The sequence below is a fragment of the Crocodylus siamensis genome, chromosome 2, assembly GCF_052110815.1.
Source record: "Crocodylus siamensis isolate JL-2025a chromosome 2, ASM5211081v1, whole genome shotgun sequence".
NCBI classification, from domain to species: Eukaryota; Metazoa; Chordata; order Crocodylia; family Crocodylidae; genus Crocodylus; species Crocodylus siamensis.
In genome coordinates, this window is record NC_143396.1 from 176,920,988 (window position 1) to 176,938,123 (window position 17,136).

General features: G+C 47.8%; 1 protein-coding gene across 1 annotated transcript in view; it reads left to right on the plus strand.

Annotated features, from left to right (window-relative positions):
• Nucleotides 1–348: 348 nt before the first annotated feature.
• Nucleotides 349–17,136, plus strand: part of CD151 (CD151 molecule (Raph blood group)) — a 59,791-nt gene continuing 43,003 nt past the window's right edge. Inside the window, exon 1 of the mRNA XM_090032426.1 lies at nucleotides 349–495. The gene's annotated coding sequence lies outside the window, so the exon portion shown is untranslated. The remainder of the gene's footprint in view (nucleotides 496–17,136) is intronic.

Consider the following 17,136-nt stretch of genomic DNA (forward strand, 5'->3'; position numbering starts at 1 on the left):
CAACTATTTAAGTTGGTCTAATAAAAGATGTCAGATTCACCCAAAGAACCTTGTTTGCATGTTCTGCATGTTCTGCAAGCTATTTTCTATTTTTCTGCAAGCTTTCGGACTCACACGCCCTTTGTCAGGCTCAGGCAAAGTTCAAGATGGTAAGAAGTCCCCATAAGTAGGAAATCAACTTCATTTTTGCACAGAGGGAGCTGAAGCTGGAAAGAGGAGAACCACTGCTCTGCTCTGAAAGCAGCCCCCTAGGTCTGTGTGTGCCTGGCTGAGGCTGGGGGTAATAGTCATCATCTCCCACTAGGCGTCTCTGGATCTGAGTTGATTCAAACAGTTAAACACGACGGAGCTGGGGATGGGGAGGGGTTTGGAGAGGCGGCTGCAGAGCTGGGCTCTAGGGCTGTTTTCACTTTCGCTGCAGCTCGCAGGGTAAGAGGCTTGGTACTGCTCTGCCCTGCTCCAGCCCTTCCTTGGCACCCGGATTGCTTGGAAAAGGTAAAGAGCGGTGCCAGGAACCCCCTGATCCTCTTGTGTGTGTGTGTGTGGGGAGGGAGGAAGCCCACCTGGAGCAGCAGCAGCAACAAAGGAAGCCCTCCCCTCCTCCCCCACAGCCCTGGACTTTGTAGGGGAGGTTGGATGGGCCTGAGGTTGGTGGGGCAGACAGCAGGGGGTTGCCCCGTGTTAGGGATGGGGGCATCTGTAGGGAGAAGCTGGTTGCTGTGCTGTAGGCATGACCCTGCCACCCACCTTGTCTCTTGTTTAGATGTGGAGTGAATGTGTGTGTGTGAGGGGGAGGGGGGCTGAAACTCTTCCCTTCTTCCCCCAACAGCCCCCCCCCCCCCCCCAAATTGCTGGCTTGGCCCCAGGTTTTTCTTTTGGCTTTTGGGAAGGGATGCAAAGAAATGCAAAACCACTTGGGTTTGGGCTGACGCTGCATTAGTCTCCAGCTTTTGAGTTGCGAAAGTTGAGACATGAGCCCCCTCTGCCTGCGAATCGATCTCTCCCAAAAAGTTTGCTTCCCTGCTTAGAAGAAATGCAAACATCTACAACCCTTGGTTCCAAAATGATACCTTTTATTAGACCAACTGAGAAATTGCAACAAAAATTTTTTTTTCTAGAAATAATACTTCCCAGCTTAGTACAGGTCATATCCTGAACAGCACTGAGGTGGTGCCTTTGAGAAGGCCGGGGATCATTGCCAGGCAGCATTTGTGATGTTCTTGAGAAACCAGAACTTTAAAAAAGTGTGTTTGGATCTCAGTGCATCAGAAAAGGCCCCTGCCTGGAAGAGCTTGTAGTCAAAGGCCCTCCACCTCCAACCAAATCAATTTTTTTCCTGTGGGGGAGGGGGTCCTCTCTGATACTAGTGGGGATCTATGGGAACATGGCATCACCTTTTATTTGTTGAGAAGCAGGACCTTTTCTTTCTAGCCCCAGACCAAGGCCTCATAGCAGTAAGGGCTGGGAGCAGGTTGCACTGCATACCTATATCATTAGGAGCCTGTGAGGCACAGGAGCCAGAGAGGGTGGTTGTTAGTGGGAGGGAGGGGGAGGTCAAAGAAGAGACCTAAAGGGAAATAGCAAGGTGTCTTGCAGAGAGTGTCAGTGGCAGGGGGGTGGGTGTTGTAGGAACCAGATGAAGGGAGAAGGTATGGGGTGTGATATGGAGACCAGGAATAACTGAGGATAAGGAACCAACTTCAGCTTCATGATTGATAAGGAGACAGCAAGGCAGAGAGGTGGAAGGAAAAATGGCATATTTGAGGGTGGTGAAGGGGAGAAGAGATGCAGGGAGAGGCAGTGCTTTGCAAAGCCCTTTGGCCAAGTGTCAGCTGGGTGGTTGTATGTCTTACATCAGTGGAGTAGAAAAGCCCAATTTCTCTCTAGGCTCTTATGTGGCCTAGGTCAGTGATCCTCAATCTTTTTTGTAACAGAATCCATTTGTAAACATCAATAGCCAGTCCTGACCCAGTGTCCCTCACTCCAGCCCCCTTGCCCCCAGCCCCCCAACGTAGGGGCAGGGGGGCCCCAATCAGCCCCTTGCAGGCTGTAACTGTGCTAGCTTGCAAGGGAAAAGCCACAGTTTCCCGTGTTTTTCTGCATTTTTAAAGTCTGTTTATCCATTTTTAAAGTTTGTTTGGGACCCTTTCAAAATATTCTTGCAACCCACTTGGGTCGCGACCCACAGGTTGAGAAATACTGGCCTATGCTGTGCCATTCTTAGAGGTGATGATTGGAGGCAGAAAGCAATTAAGGAACTAGCTCAAGATCTCACATACTTGCAATCTCCTGAGGGCTCCAGAAGCATAATCACAAGATCAGCATGAGTTGGCTTTCTAAAACTGGCCTACACTCTATTTTTGCACATGTCGAGGTGGCTTCCCACTTCACTTGGAATTTCAAGGTTTGTCTAAACTCCGCCTCAACAGAGGGACTGTGAGTATTCCTTTGATTTTGCTGAATAGCACTCTTTCTGTTGTTTGTTAAAGGTTCCCTTCTATAGAAAAAAGATTTGGTTGGCAGGCTAATAGGTGAAATCTTTGTAGAGAGCTCTGGGCTGAGCGAAGAATGAATTCACCCTGTTATGTCCTGTTATTCTTTTTATCTTTGCACTACTCCCTGCTTCCCACTTCGAAACTGGGTAAGAGCAGCCCTGGCTGAAGATTACTGTAACGTCGCAGTGTTGCTCGACATGCATAGTTTTTATCCAGCAGCCTTTGTTCCATGGCATCTAATGAAGAGGATTATCCGTCTTCAGAATGTCTTGATCACAGAAGCTGCTCTTGATAAGAAATCCAGCTTAATATAGAGGGTTGTATGTTTTTGATGATGAACGCTCAGGGTGTCTTATGAAACTCTTTACCTTACCCTATTCCAAGTTTTTTTGGTTCTGGGATTTCACAAATTTTCATGAACCCCTTTTAGGACAAAAGGGGTTCATGAAAGCGGTGTTCCAGAGGTGGTGCTGTTAGAGATGGCAGCCGTTTTATCAAAAAATCCTTCTGCGACCCTACTATCAGAAACTGTCTTCTAAGATCTATGGTATTTGTATGAATTTAAGTTCTAAGAGGCCGTCACTGTGACAAGACATCTTGATAATAGTAAAACAAAAAGGTGTTTTTACTTATCCCATCAACATTAAGATTGGACGTCTTCAGTCCCACAAAACACCTGCTTATGATGAAGGGGGCATAACAACTTGCTGCTGAGATGTCTGGTTTGTGGTGAAGAGAAGGTCTGGACCACATGCCACGTGTCCATGATCCTAGGTAGGACTACTGAGTGGCAGTGCAACACTAGTGGTATGTCTGTTGCCGTGGGCCATTAAGGGTAATTCAGGACAGATTGGGTGCTAGTTTTGTGGACCAAGACTGATCTTAAAATCTACTTTAGTTTGTCAAATTAATAGAAGTTCACAGATTTTTTTGAGGGGTAAGAATTTACAATCTGTCTTGTAAAGGACAGGTTTTAGATTTGATTTCACCCAGTGGTTTTGGCAGAAGAGGGAAGTTATATCAGTGGACCCTGTTGAACCCATTGGTTTGTGACGAAAGATTCTGCTGTGACTGGGAAAGCTAAGCAGGCATGGTAGCCACAAGGACTCTCTGACACCACCATGCTTTCCTTTGGTTCCAGTCCAGTGTCCTTTGCTTCCTGACATGAAGCCTTTGCATCCTTTGCTACATCTTGACTGACAGTGTAGTCTGCTCGAGACACCAATGTGTTTTAGTGCCATGTGTATTGGTTCGTGCCCCACAGGCTTGAAAGGCAAGAAGGGGTAAGACCAGAAGAGTTTTTGACTCAGAGTGGCGGTGATAATTTTTACCCTCAAGGCCTGATACACAGTCAGCTGAGCCTTTGCTGAAGACTGATCTCAAGAAGTAAATGGGTTGTACTATTTCTTTTAGTTTGTTTAAGATAACTTGTCACCTACAATAGCTTTTATCCAGAGCTCTCCATTGTGTTCTCAAGCCTTTTGTGAAAGGCATTCACTCACTCTTGCTCTACTTAGTTCAGTTAGATCCCAATCCTTCCCTTCCCTTGCTAGCTTTGCCTCCTGCTGTAGGCACTAAGGTCTCCCTTTTCCCTTGGTGTTAAGAACTTTCTCAAAAGGGAAGTCTGTTTTAGTTCAGAAATGCTTGTTTTAATGGTCTCCTTCACATCTGCATAGCCTACAGTGCACTGATGGGGCAAAACAAAATTAGCATAGGTCCAGCCTGTCTTCCCAGGGGTAAAGAAACCACTGTATGGGCATCTTATGCGCAGCATTTGTCCCTTATGATATCTAAGCAATCCACAAATATTTCAACTTCCCAGAATCCCTGCAGTGAGAGAGAGAGAGAGAGGTATTGTCCCAGCTTCATAGGCGGGGAATGTGAGGCAGATAGAACAGTTCGGCTGTAACTGCTGCAGTGCGAGAGGAAGGATTAGAGTGACAGAAATCTTGTCCTGGCCTCCACAGTGGTTCTCAGGCAGCACCACTGTTATATTCATGAATGGCAGCCATGCTACATGCACCGCTTGCAGTGTGGCATCCAATGAAGTGATGTTTCATTGATTTAAAGTGCAGCATGATTTAAAGTACAGCTGTCTTGAATCAGTCATGATTGCCAACCAGCCCTGTTCTTTTGATCAGAGTAGTGGTGGTGACCTTTGCTGGCACAACCGGCTGTGTGTGTATGTGCACCCACTTTCACCTACTAGAAATGACTTTCAGAGCCTGAGCTGAGTTGCCCTACTCCCACCTCATGCTATGTTGATACTCAGCTTTGCCTCTTGAAACTAAGGCACATGCAGTCTAAAACCTTGGCTCTGCAAGGGAAGTTTTTGGCAGAGCTGCCTTTGGTTTGCCCTGAAGGGTGTGAAGGATTCTTTGGTATGTGGGTGGAGAAACTGCCATCTTTCTTTGCAGCGTGAGAGTGTTAGTCGTGGGTGGCTGTTGTAGCGCTAATATGATCCCCTTGGGGGCCTTCCAAGAGTCGTGTTGGATTATTCACTGCTAATAATAAATAATAATTGCAGCTTGACTGAGGTAGCTGTGTGCTCTGTGTGTACGTGATACACTTAGTAACCATGCATGCTTTCGCTCTCAAAGTCGGTCCCCTTGTGGGTGTCCTGAAATTGAGGCACCTAAAACAAGTCAACAATTGCTTCCACAAGCTTTGGGTGTAGTTTTCCTGAAATGTCCTCTACGTAGTGCAGTGAGTGGGTGTTTTGTGTTGCTTTGAAACTCTAGCAGATTTGCTGTTGACACTTCTAGCTCCCATGCATGATTTCGTTAATGGATAACAGGCCGACCTGCCAGGTGTGTGTGTGTGTGTGTGTGTGTATGACTCATTGGCGCTTCCTCATTTGTCATCCAGCTGTGGTCATGTCTCCGCACAGTGCCCCAAGGCCCACTGGTATGTGAGTTTATACAAGATGCATTGTAGTAGGCGGTAGAGGCCATTGGACTTGTGATGTGGCTCTTCCCATAGCTGGCATCCAGAATCAGAAGGGTAATTGTGCCAGTCGTTGAAATCAAATGGGAAAAGAACTGTGCTTACATGTCCCCCACGATGCTGTCTGCAGCCGTTGCCCTGAAAAGGACTCCTCCTAATCTCTTCCCCCTCTGCAACTGTGTTATGGGCCAGTGGCCTTCTGCTCTCTAAGTCTGCTTCAAATCTCTCTGCCCAGATACTTCCAGTTGCTCTTGCATCTGGAACACATACTTTAGCACAGGCTTGTCCAACATACGGCCCGCAGGCTGCCATGCGGCCCGCCAAGCCATTTTACCTGGCCTGCGGTGGCGCCGCTGCTGAGCACGGAGCCGCCACCATGGAGTGCAGAGCTGGCGGCAAGGTGAGGTGAGCCAGCCGGCAGCAAGGGGAGGGGAGCTGCTTACCCCTGCGGGGCCAGGCTCATCAGTGAGGGCTGCGTGGCACAGGGCTGCCCCAGCTGCACCTGACTGGACGAGCTGGAGACAGCACGTGCAGCTTCTTCTCTGGCTCTGCCCCTTGCCCTGGCACGTGGTTGGGGGAGCTGCAGCATGGCCCGTGCCCTGCCTGCATGCATGGTGTATGGAGGTATGAAGTAAGTTCTTGTGTGGAGCTGGGGGCGCCTCAGGGCTGGGCCAGGGCTATGGAGCGTGTGGTTGCTGGAGCTGGAGCCAGGCTGGGCAGGAGGCAGGAAGAGCCCGGCCCAGAGGCGCTCTACTTCCTGATCTGAACTGGTGAGGCTGTGGGCCCCAGATGACACCAGCATGTGTTGCACAAGCTGCATGCTGTGGAGGTGGGCCCCTAGGACCCCCTCACTGCACGGGCTGCTCCAGCAGCATGCAGACCCCCATCCTCAGCCATGCAGGCTACATTTGCAGGACATGGACCACTCCTCCCCACCTCCCCCCCACAGGCCTTTCGCCTTTGCACAGCAGTGGGAGAGGCCCATGCCCTTATAAATTAACTGCTTGCAGACCCCATGTAGACTGTGGGCAACATCCTGGTCCTTTGTGGGCCACATGTGGCCTGCAGGTAGTCAACTGGGCAGCCCTAATCTAATCCAACCACAACTTCCCTAGGCACATTTCCAGACCCATTTCATTGTCACTTCCTGCAACTTCATTGGTGTCAAAGGTCACATGACATCACTTCCTGATGTGACACTACTTCCTGTGAGGTCTTTGAATATGGGCCCACTGGGTGATAAAAAGTTTGTGATCTGGCCCCACATTCAAAAAGGTTGGATACCCCTGCTCTAGCAAGTCAGGTTAGGGAAGCAATTGAGGTAAGATGGCTGGCTGCATCCAAAAGTCATACCCTTCCTTCCTGTCTAACCTCAGCCATCCCCCTAGGCTCCCACTATGCTAGCCGGTCAGTCCTGATGCTTTTGAAAATCTTGATGTCCTGTGGGCTGAGAGTGGATCTCCACTCGCCCCCAAAGCTCTGTCAGCTGTTGGACTCACCGTAATTTTCTCTCATGGCTCATTATGTTTCCCTGCCCCAACTTAATGATGTGACAAAGCCAGAAGAAGCCCAGCAACATCTATTTTGTCCAGGCTTCCCCTGCCTTCTCTAGGGATGGAAATCTGCAGGTCAGTTATAAAGCCCCCACCCAGGCAGGGTCCTTTCCCCTTTGTGGAGAAATATGCTACAGTAGGTCATATTAGCAGTTGGTAGGGAAAGACCCACAGGAACTAGGGATCTAAAGCCATGCCTTAACAGACTGCAGTGAGGCCCTTATTGCTGTATCCCCTCTGGCACTAACTGTGATCCTATCCAGCCCTGTTTACAAGTGTCAGCACTATATTAGGAACATCATTGACAGTGTCCTCTTCCTGTGCCCTTCTGGTGTCTACATCCCTGCCAGGAACCTGCTCTGACCAGCCAGCCTTTTGGGCTCTTCTGCTCATGATCTCAGCAGCCTGACATGCAGAGGAAGCTATTTTGATCAGTCATAATAACTGCATGTCCTGACTGCTACGCAACAAATTACAGCTAAGGAAAGGCAGCTGGTCTGTGATCATGAAAAGCCCTGTAGTGATTCATGCAGGTGTAAGGATCTACATATTGGTGCCCCAGTCATGTTCCAGATGGCTAAGCACCATTCATTTTCACCCTAAATTCCCCTCTTGTCAGTTCAGCAACTAAGATTTTTCTTGCCTGTTGTAAAAAGTCATGCAACACTGCATCTGTGCCCTACCCCAGAAGTGGCTGCATTTTAGCTATCTGATGAGAATACCCTGATACATAAATGTGCTGCTCTTTGGAGACATAGATAGACACTTGTATGGGGGGTGGTTTAGGCACGGATGATGCTGCCTTGACCTGAAGGCTGGGTTAGATGACCTCCTGCAGCCCTTTCCAGCCCCATTTTTTCAGTGATTTTTAGATAATTCAGGATACACATCAGCTGATGTCTTGCACCTGGTGCACGACATGATAGAGGACTAAATGGAGCAGTGTTCTGATCTGATAGGGCATTTTTGTCTGTAGGGTAACATGCACAGTGGAGGTTGGTGACAGGAGCCCTGTGGGAATTGGGGCCTACTGGCACCTCTTACACCTAAAAACCAGGTGTTCTGCACCACACGCTTGGCAACACAATCCACCTCATTAAACACAGCCTGTGATTTATTATGCAGTAAGCTGTAGGGTGCAAGGCGCTGTGAATGCAAAAAGCACGTGGCAGTTGTGAGAGAGGCACTTTTCCACTCCAGCTGGGTCCCTGTAGGGGGGATGTGATATGGGGTGGGAGGAAGGTATGGTACAGGGAGAGAAGCAAGAAGATTAAAGAGTGCACTAATCACTGAGACACTATTCCAATCTGTTAAGGAGGAAATGAGAAATGCAATAGATGAAAGCTGAGGTGGGGGGGGTGTTAGTCAGACCTCTGGGTTGACCTTGGCAACAGTATCTATGCTAAATAGGAACAAACAGAGACTCCTGTTAGCTGCTTTTTTTATCTGTTGTTGGTGCTGAAGCCAGGTAGCAAAGTCCATACTTTCCATTCCCTCCATTCTTCCACATTTTAGCTGCCTGAGCTGTTCCTCAGAACTGAGGGTGGGTACCTTGTGCCCAAAAACTTATCTAAATCTCTCCTAGCTACAGAGTTGGTCCAATAGCCTTGAGCATTTTTAAGAGAATTTTTCATGTTTCAATCCAAATTGGGCAAATCAATTCCAGAACCATAAGTGGCCCTGCTACCGGCAAACATCCTCCACCCCACCTGAGCCTTTAGACGTTCCCAGATCCTTTGGCGGGCATCTTACGTGCAGGCCCAAGTCCAGAGTCTTGGGGTTTCGGATGCCCCCAAGTTTCACTTGCCCTTATCCATAAGGCTGCAGGAGCAAGCTAGGGAGGAGTCTCCCACTTCCACAGCCATAAGCATTTCTGGGTGAAAGGCACATACAGTCAAGAAAGGTGCTGCTGCTGAATTTCAGTCTACAGTCCCTCTGGCAGGTATGTGTTTGCGGGAGTAGGGTGGGCTGGGCTGGGACAAAAAGAAGAATTCCAGAAACCTTTCTAGTCTGTGAGGCATTTAAAATCTGAGTGTGACTGGCTCTAGGGAATATGGATCAGTCAGGTTGTGTTACAGGGTCCTGCTACACCCTAGTGCTGCATTCCTTCTTTGTATGGGAAGCCTGGCTTGCTTTGCAGAGAATGCATGTGTCATTTTGTGTAAGGTGGGGAGGAGTCTCCCTGATGATGAGGGTAGTTCAGACTAGTCACTTACAGGCTTGGTGGTGCCTCATTTGAAAATAATTAGCTCCTGTGAGGGATGTTAGTAGGAAGACGAATCCATATGCTGCAGAGACCCTTGTATGTGCCAGGGCTTTGAATGCTCCAAGATGCAATCGGAACAATTTCCTGGACCTCTTGGCTCCTCAATTCCTAGAGCATTATTGTTGCGGTATGTAAAGCAGTTAAGTAACTCCATGTGGCACCAAGTAACATCATAGCAGGGCTTTCAGAAACTTTTGGGATCCATTGCTAGCAATGGGAATCAAAACTCATGGCAGCGGTGGTATCTTGTATTAGACCAACTAGATATTTGCAAAAAAAATGAAGATTCAGCAGCTGACTTGGCTGGGATCTGCCATTTATCCATTATCTTGTTACACAAAACCCCTTTAAATGTGCAACATACATACCTTCTGAAGGGGTGCTGGGTTAATAATGGGATCTGGTGCTTTTATTCTGTAAGCCATTCATTCAAACCCAGTCCAGCTTCCAAGCCAGAGACCAAGGACTGAATAAGCAAAGGAACTAGACTCACTTCCCAGATTTTGAGCTGGTACCTATTGCTTATTGTTGAGACAAGCCAGTGGAGAAGTGTGAGAAATATGATGCTACTTATCTTGTACCTCTTGCTGTGGGTCCAGGGAGGTTTGGTAGAGTCATACAACCTCTGTGCCTCATTTCCTCGGTCACCTTGGTAGAGTCATACAACCTCTGTGCCTCATTTCCGTTTGGAAATTAAGGATAACAATGCTTGCTTTCTTTCACTCTGACTATTGTCTTGTCTAGTTAGATGGGCAGCTCCTTGGGGCAGAGATGGTCTCTTTCTCTGGTATATGTAGTGCCTGGCACCTTGGTGCTCTAGTCTCTGATGGGACCTCTAGGCACTGCTGTAAAAAAACTAGAATCTAAGGATGTTAGTCTGGCAGCTTTCACCCATGCTATATCCTTTGAAAGGTGGGATAAAAGTAGCCAGAGGCAGGAACGTTCGCGTGGCTTTTGGTTTCAGCTTTATATGTGGTGTGGGTCATATTTTTAAGCATGGCTAATTAGTGACACCCCCACCCGTTTCCCCTTCTAGGGCATGCAGAGTTGTGTTTTCAAAAGGTACTCTTGTCTCTAGTGAAGGAAATGCAGCAACAGTGAGAGAAAGTGTTTGGCAGAATGCACATGCTGTTTGGAGCCAGGCTGTAGAAACCAGTCCTGCCACCATTTCTGACATGCCGCCCAGCGGCCCAGGGAGCAGTGTACATTAGGTGCCAGGAGCCATGAGAGTGAGTCATGGGCTGTGAATGTCTGTAGCTCTTCTTAGCCTCCGCAAAATCCATAAGTGAAGCATTTAATGTCCATCCCCCACACTTGCTATGGTGGTATTATGATGCAAGTGCACATTTTGGAGCAGCAGGTTTTGGAGCTGGAACTGCTGTCCTGGCAGGAATCTGATTCATCTCACTCGCTCTTTGCCTTTTGGGGGAACAAAATGAAACAAAACATCCAGCCTTTAGATTCCCCCCCCCGCTGGTTCTCTCTGGGGCTGTGGGTTTATTTATGAATGAAAAATAAACTCTGTGGAAGTACAGGGACTTGTTTGTTTGGCTTTGGATTCTGCTGTGGTGGTGATAGATTAGGTTCTGGAGCAGGAGAGGAGGTCGTCAGAGGGATACTGAAATATTTTCTGTATTTTTTTATTTTTAAGTAAAATTTTTCGTGTCCCAGATCAAGTTAGCCAGATCCGTTCTGAATCCTTTGAATCATTCAAAAACCTTATGTGGCCCTACTACTGGCAAGTATTCTCCAGCCCAGACTTTTCAGCCTGGGGCTTCAGATATTTCCAAATCCGTTGGCAGGTAGGTATCCTATGTGCAGGCCCAAGCCTGGAGGTTTGGGTTCGGATGCCCCTAAGTTTAGCTTGCCCTCAGCCTTATGGCCACAGGAGCAAGCCATAAAGTCAGCACGTAGTGGATATCCTCCTGCTAGAAGTTGGCCAGTGGAAAGCTAACTACAAGGCTCTCGTACAGAGTCCTGTCTGCAAGCAGACAAGGGTACACCCTCCACTACACAAAGCCATTTTAAAGCCACCTACTTGGTCAGGGTACTTCCCCCTGCCACCTTCATGGTCATGGAAATATATGGTGGGGAAGAGCCTGCGTTTCCCCCTCCGCTAGGGCTGCAGAGCTCCACTCCCACCTCCATGTGGTCCTAGGAATGCAAAGTAACGCTGAGTCAGCTCTGTTTGTCCAACAGAGACCACAGCTGTTAATGTGCTCACCCACCTGTGGCCTTGTGTATACTGAAGATTTGCCACCCAGTGATGCTATCCCAGAGCGGATCTTATGAACTCCAAGGGTCTGTGAGGATACAGCTACTCCAGTGGCAGAAACCAGGGCAAATCCTATGCATTCCCTCCCCTTCCTGCAAGCTCTCCCTTGTAGACCAGCCCTTTTTCTGTATTTTGGAAGGAGGAATCACAAAACCACTTTCTGAAACCTGGACACTAGTTCTGTTTTTCAGAACGTCCTGCCAAGGAGAAGCCATGAGGGAGAGCTATGGAGCTGACCTGTTGTAGGAACCCCACTGTGCTGAAACGCAGGCCCTGGGTTGTATAACCCTCTGCACGGGAGAGTTTCAGTGGTATATGCTCAGATGTTAATTTTACCCAGTACAGCTATGCTGGTAGAATTGCCTATGAGGATGCCATTAGGTCAGTTCTACCCTGGAGGTGCTTCTGCTAGTGCATCTGTGCCAGGCCACGGTTGAAGAGTCATGGTCCCTGACTGACGCTGCCATAAGGACAGCTGTTATGTAGTCCGTGCCACACAACTGCATATTTTTGGGACCATGTATTCATCTGATGTATGTACTTCTGATGTATGTACTTTTAATACAGAATAACCAAGTGCCACAGCACCTTGGGGTGCCTTGAGATCCTTTCAAGGGTGTTATAAGGCGCCATGCAATGTTAGCACTATGAGATATGCAAACATGACTCACAAGATAAGCCCAGAGATTTCAAATAGGGATCCATAGCGTTACCAGCACTCTGACCCATTGTGGTCTTTCTGAGTTCTTTGCAACAGAAGAAATGTGCTATTATTTTTCCACAGTCAAACAATGAATAAAAAGTAAGAGCTGGCATTTGCCAAGGGATGTCTTGAGTTTAAAAAGGTTGAGAACCACTGGAATAAATCCTCTCAATCCCTGTCAGTGTTTTGCTATCAGCAGTCCTGAAACCAGGTTCAGTTATTTTCAAGCCTCTGAGAGGAGCACTTTGATAGCAGCTTCCTCTTCACCAGGTCTGGTTCCAATTACTGTGCCTTTCAGAGGAGTAGTTACATTGCAGAGTAGACAATTGGGCCAAAAGATGCTGGGCACTCTGTGCATTTGATATGCAGGTAACTGCTTTGTGCTGTAATGCAAGTAGGTAACAGATTGGGACCTGCAGTTTGTTTTGCAGTTAAGCAAATTAGGTACTTATCAGATATGTATGTAGAGGGGGACTGTGCCAGCAAACCTGGGCTAGCTTCATTTGCTTGGAAACGGGTTTTGCAGTATCAGTGAAAAGTTATCCATATCTGGGCCAGCAAAACTGGGCTGGATTCATTTGCTTGGAGGGACTGTTTTTGTGGTACCAGTGAAAAGGTATCTATATCAGGGCCACTGCATACTTCTAAGCCTATACCAGTAGATATTACCTTGTTCTAATATGGAGGTTCCTATTTTTATGTTGCTTTGGATCAATAGTTAAAAAGAATCCCTGGAATTAAAGAGTCTGCCTAGGCAGTTGCAGTGAAAGTTTAATTGACTGGTATAATTGTACTGGTATAACTGGGAATACTTCCTCCACATGTAGAAAAGGTCTGAGAGTATGCTCTATCTGTGGCTCAGGGGAGTCAGTGCATGGCTACTAGCCAGCAATAGCCTTGAGCAGAGAGGTAGCTAGCTATGTTAGACTGAAGTCAGGCAGGCAGAAAGCAGGGCAGAGTGGCACTTCATAAACTAATTCAAAGAGGCATGAGCTTTCATAAGCAGCAGCTTACTTTGTCAGATGCTATGAATGGACCTGCCAGGGAGCATCTTCATGCTGAGATCTTTAAGGCCAGGCGGATAGACTACATCACCAATTGTTTCTGCAAGCCCTTGAAAGCCTTGGGGAATGAGTGGGGAGCAGATGGTGAATCCATATGACCTTGGGTGGTTGCCCCATTGGCAGTCTTGCATTTAGCACTGATACTTTTTAGGAACATTGGCCTAAGAGGCCTCTTCTAGTCCTGCAAGTCCAGTCCCCTGCATTTGCAGGCAATTGTTAACCCAAGAACCTCCCCAAATCACTACTTAAGCCCTCTCACACACCTACCAGGCACAATACCTAAAACACCAAGAACGCCCTATAAGATGCCACATGTCAGGGGTGGCCACTAGTAGCATGCATGCCACAAGTGGCATGGGCAGCCTCTGTGTGTGATGCATAGCAGATCATGGAGGGGCCAGGGAGCACAACAGCAGAGGGCTGGGAAGCATAAAGCAGAGCAACAGTTTGGATAGGGAGCACAGGACAGAGAACAGAAAGCAGAGCAAAAGACTGGGAAGTGAATCAGAGTGGTAGTCAGAGGGTGTGGAGCTTACATTTTGGCACATCTGCCAAAAAGTTTGGCCCCCATTGCCATAGCACATAGCCTCATTGCCACTGCAATAACAGGGGAAGTAGTTGGACTTAAAAATATAAGACATTGGCTAAAGCTATTCTTCAAAGAGTCCTAGAAGCAACTAGAACCAGCCTCCAGTGGTGGATCTTCCACCCCATGATGTACTTGCATCAAATGGGGAAATGCTTCTGGAAGATCTGTTTTCATCAAACTCGAAAGATTGAGCTCAGTGCAAGGAGTAACTCTAAATTAAATCTTACAGTCTGTATTACAACTGGAGGCCAGACTAGATGATCTGATCACAACTTCTAGCCTTCAGGTCTCCTGTGTGCCCAGGTGTGACTTTGAAACTTATACACTTGACCTGTGAGGAAGCTGGCTCATGCACCTTTGGGGTCATCTCAAGCTGGGTAAATGCAGAGATCAGATCTAAGGTTTTACAGCCATAATCAGGTCTGATTAGTAGGATCTGGACTGGTATCTACTAGAGGAGTCCTTCAGATCTGCCAGATCTGTCTGTTAATTCTAGATCAGGGTAGTGATACTGAGGTGGCTGCCACACCAGAAATCCCAAGGCTGCCGATACCAATAAAGCCCCATTTTCTTGACATGTCACATTAGCTATGCCTCTGTTTTTAAAGTGGGGCAACACAGCCTGTTTCTGCTGCCTGGCTCCTCCAGGGTCAGCACTAAATGAATGTGGCAGTGGTAACATGACATCTGAGAGGAATGATATTCAGAGCTTGCTTGATTGGGCTATGGGATCAGGTGTTTCCTTGCTCCTGTTTTTTTTTACTATATACACTTGGCACTCAGCCAGCCAGTAATTCCCTTGAAATGGCCAGGGCCTCCCAGCAGCTTATTCACATGCTGATCCTTCCCTCTGATGTTTGCCAGCTGCTCTGCAAACAGCTGTGTAAATGGTTTTGGTGGAGTCTTTAGAGTTTGCTTCAAAAGTGAGAGCGTGTTGGGGGAGGGGGTGGACTCTTTATTTTTTAACCAGAGGCTAAAATCATTTTGGCTCTGAGGAGGATTGTTTTGGAGATGGCTTCATGTGAAGTTTTGCTGGGCAGTGTTCAGTGTTGCTGTTGTAACAACAGGGCAGGGAGGGACTGTGGGCTCCTACTGACTGGACTTGCTGCAGGAAATGAACTATCATTTAATTTGCCCTTGAACATGCTTACTATTTGATCTGCTAAAGAGTAAATGATCTCAGCTGTGGGGAAAGAGGGAGCTCTCCAAACCTGCCTGACAGTCAGAAGTGCTCAGAGGGCTTGAAAACGAGTCCTCAAGAGAAATGGGAACCAGGACATAGAGACGAGGGTGGTGGGGAAGGGGGCCTCGGTAAGACATCTAGCTTCTGCCCATGCTCTTATTCTGAGAAGTTAAGAAATCATTAGTTCAAAGCATGCCAACACTTGGTCTGGGAGTCTACATGTCATTCCTGTAAGCCTGGGGTTGGCAACCGAATGCCGTCAGGCCGGATTCAGCCCACAGAGCCATTGGAGCTGGCCCACAGACCGGGGTGGGGGGAGCTTTCATAACACTCCAGCCATGGGGAGCTTTGTCTGTGACAGCAGCCAGTTCCTAGTACCAGCCTGGATCTGAGCAGGTTGTTTCATCCCACTGCTGGCCACTGCAACCTGTGTGATTGCTGCCACGGTTCCTAGCACTGATGTGGCAGCACCACTGAGGGTGTAATGGGGAGGTATTTTAACAAAAACTCTGTGACAATGCAGCCAGGTTCATAAACCCAGTTATAATAATGGTTGGCCACTTCCTCTAGCTATATTAACTAAGCTGCATAAAATGCCAGCTCAGCTGTGTCTGTGCCAAGACCATACTTAATTCTTATGTTTGCCATATACTGGTAGCAATTTGATCATAACAGTCCTGGGGACTGGGAACGGGACTGCCCAGTTCTCATCTGCAAACTACCTGTGGATTGGGTGCCACACATGACAGATGCCCTATCTAAGCCAGTGCAAGCACTGTTGCTACCATTGCTGAAATAATATTGGCAGTAACAACAGCAGGGAGCTTTAGGCTAAGTGTGGACAGTCAAAAGCCTGAGGCTGAATCAGTTCAATCTTTGCAGGTTAGTCTAAACTACACAGATTAAATTGAAACAGAAGTGAACAGACATTTACTTTTGATTCAGGAAATGCAGCCACCTGCCTGCAGTGGCTTGGCCCACTGGGGGGTGCTAGAGCATGGCTTTCTGGCTGTGTGTTCACTTCTTTTTCCTGCTGCCCCCAAGGTCTCTGGGATATGCAGTCCAGACTTACAGCAGCAGGACTCTGCAGGGTTGCTCACCACCTCTTCTTCCTGCTTCCAGGTGCCTCTGGGATTTGTAGTCCACAGTTGCAGCTAGCAGTAAGTTTGAGCAGGAGAAGGTGTTTTTAACCTCCCCCATCCCTTGTCCCAGACCCCAGCTGGGGTTTGCCTGGGGGGGGCAGTCACCCCCCCCCCCATCAGCCTGCCCTCACTGCTCCAGACAGAACAAAAAGCCCAGCCCAGAGCTGGAAAGCATGCTGGGATGCTGGGGGGATTGTGATTTAACTTGCAGCAGGAAGGGGGCTGGGACAGAAGTTTCATAAACCAGTTTGACCCAAATCAGTTAAATCCGATTCAACCAGGTTTCTCTTAAACCAATTTCAGCCATTTTGAAACTGGTTTATGTGCACTGAGTTTCTGTTCTGTTACAGGTTTAAACCAGTTTCTGGTCACTTAAACCAGCTTATGTGTAACTTCTGTCCCTAGCCTTAGAGACAGAAAGCATCCCTCCAAAGGGTTTGTCTCATCTGTTAGTTAAGCCTGACCTAAAGCAACTGCTGATCCTAGCCATGACACCCCCGGCTTGCTACGCCCTCTTTCAAACGCATGCCGGGCATTGAATTCTAGCACTTTGTATGAAAGGCATGTATTGTTTCTACCCTCGGCCCAGTGGCTAGTGAAGTGGTTCCTGTGTATAAATAATGTAGAGTGCTTTGAGATCCCTCTGGATGAAAGGAGCTTTCTTTCATACAAGAGGATGTTGTTCCACACAGAAGAGTTTCCATTAATTAAGCATTGAGTGCTCCTCTCTTCATTGCCTCCCTATTCTAACTGCAGCCCTGTCATCCATCCTTGGCCTTGGGGCAGCCTGGTTTGAAGGTCCCATTGCTTTCCAGAGGAACTGGCAGGAATTCCTGTCAGGATTCAGCACATGTTGCAAAAAGGGATTTTTATCATTTCTTGGAATAGGCTTCCTCACTTGCTTTCAGCTTTCCCAGAAC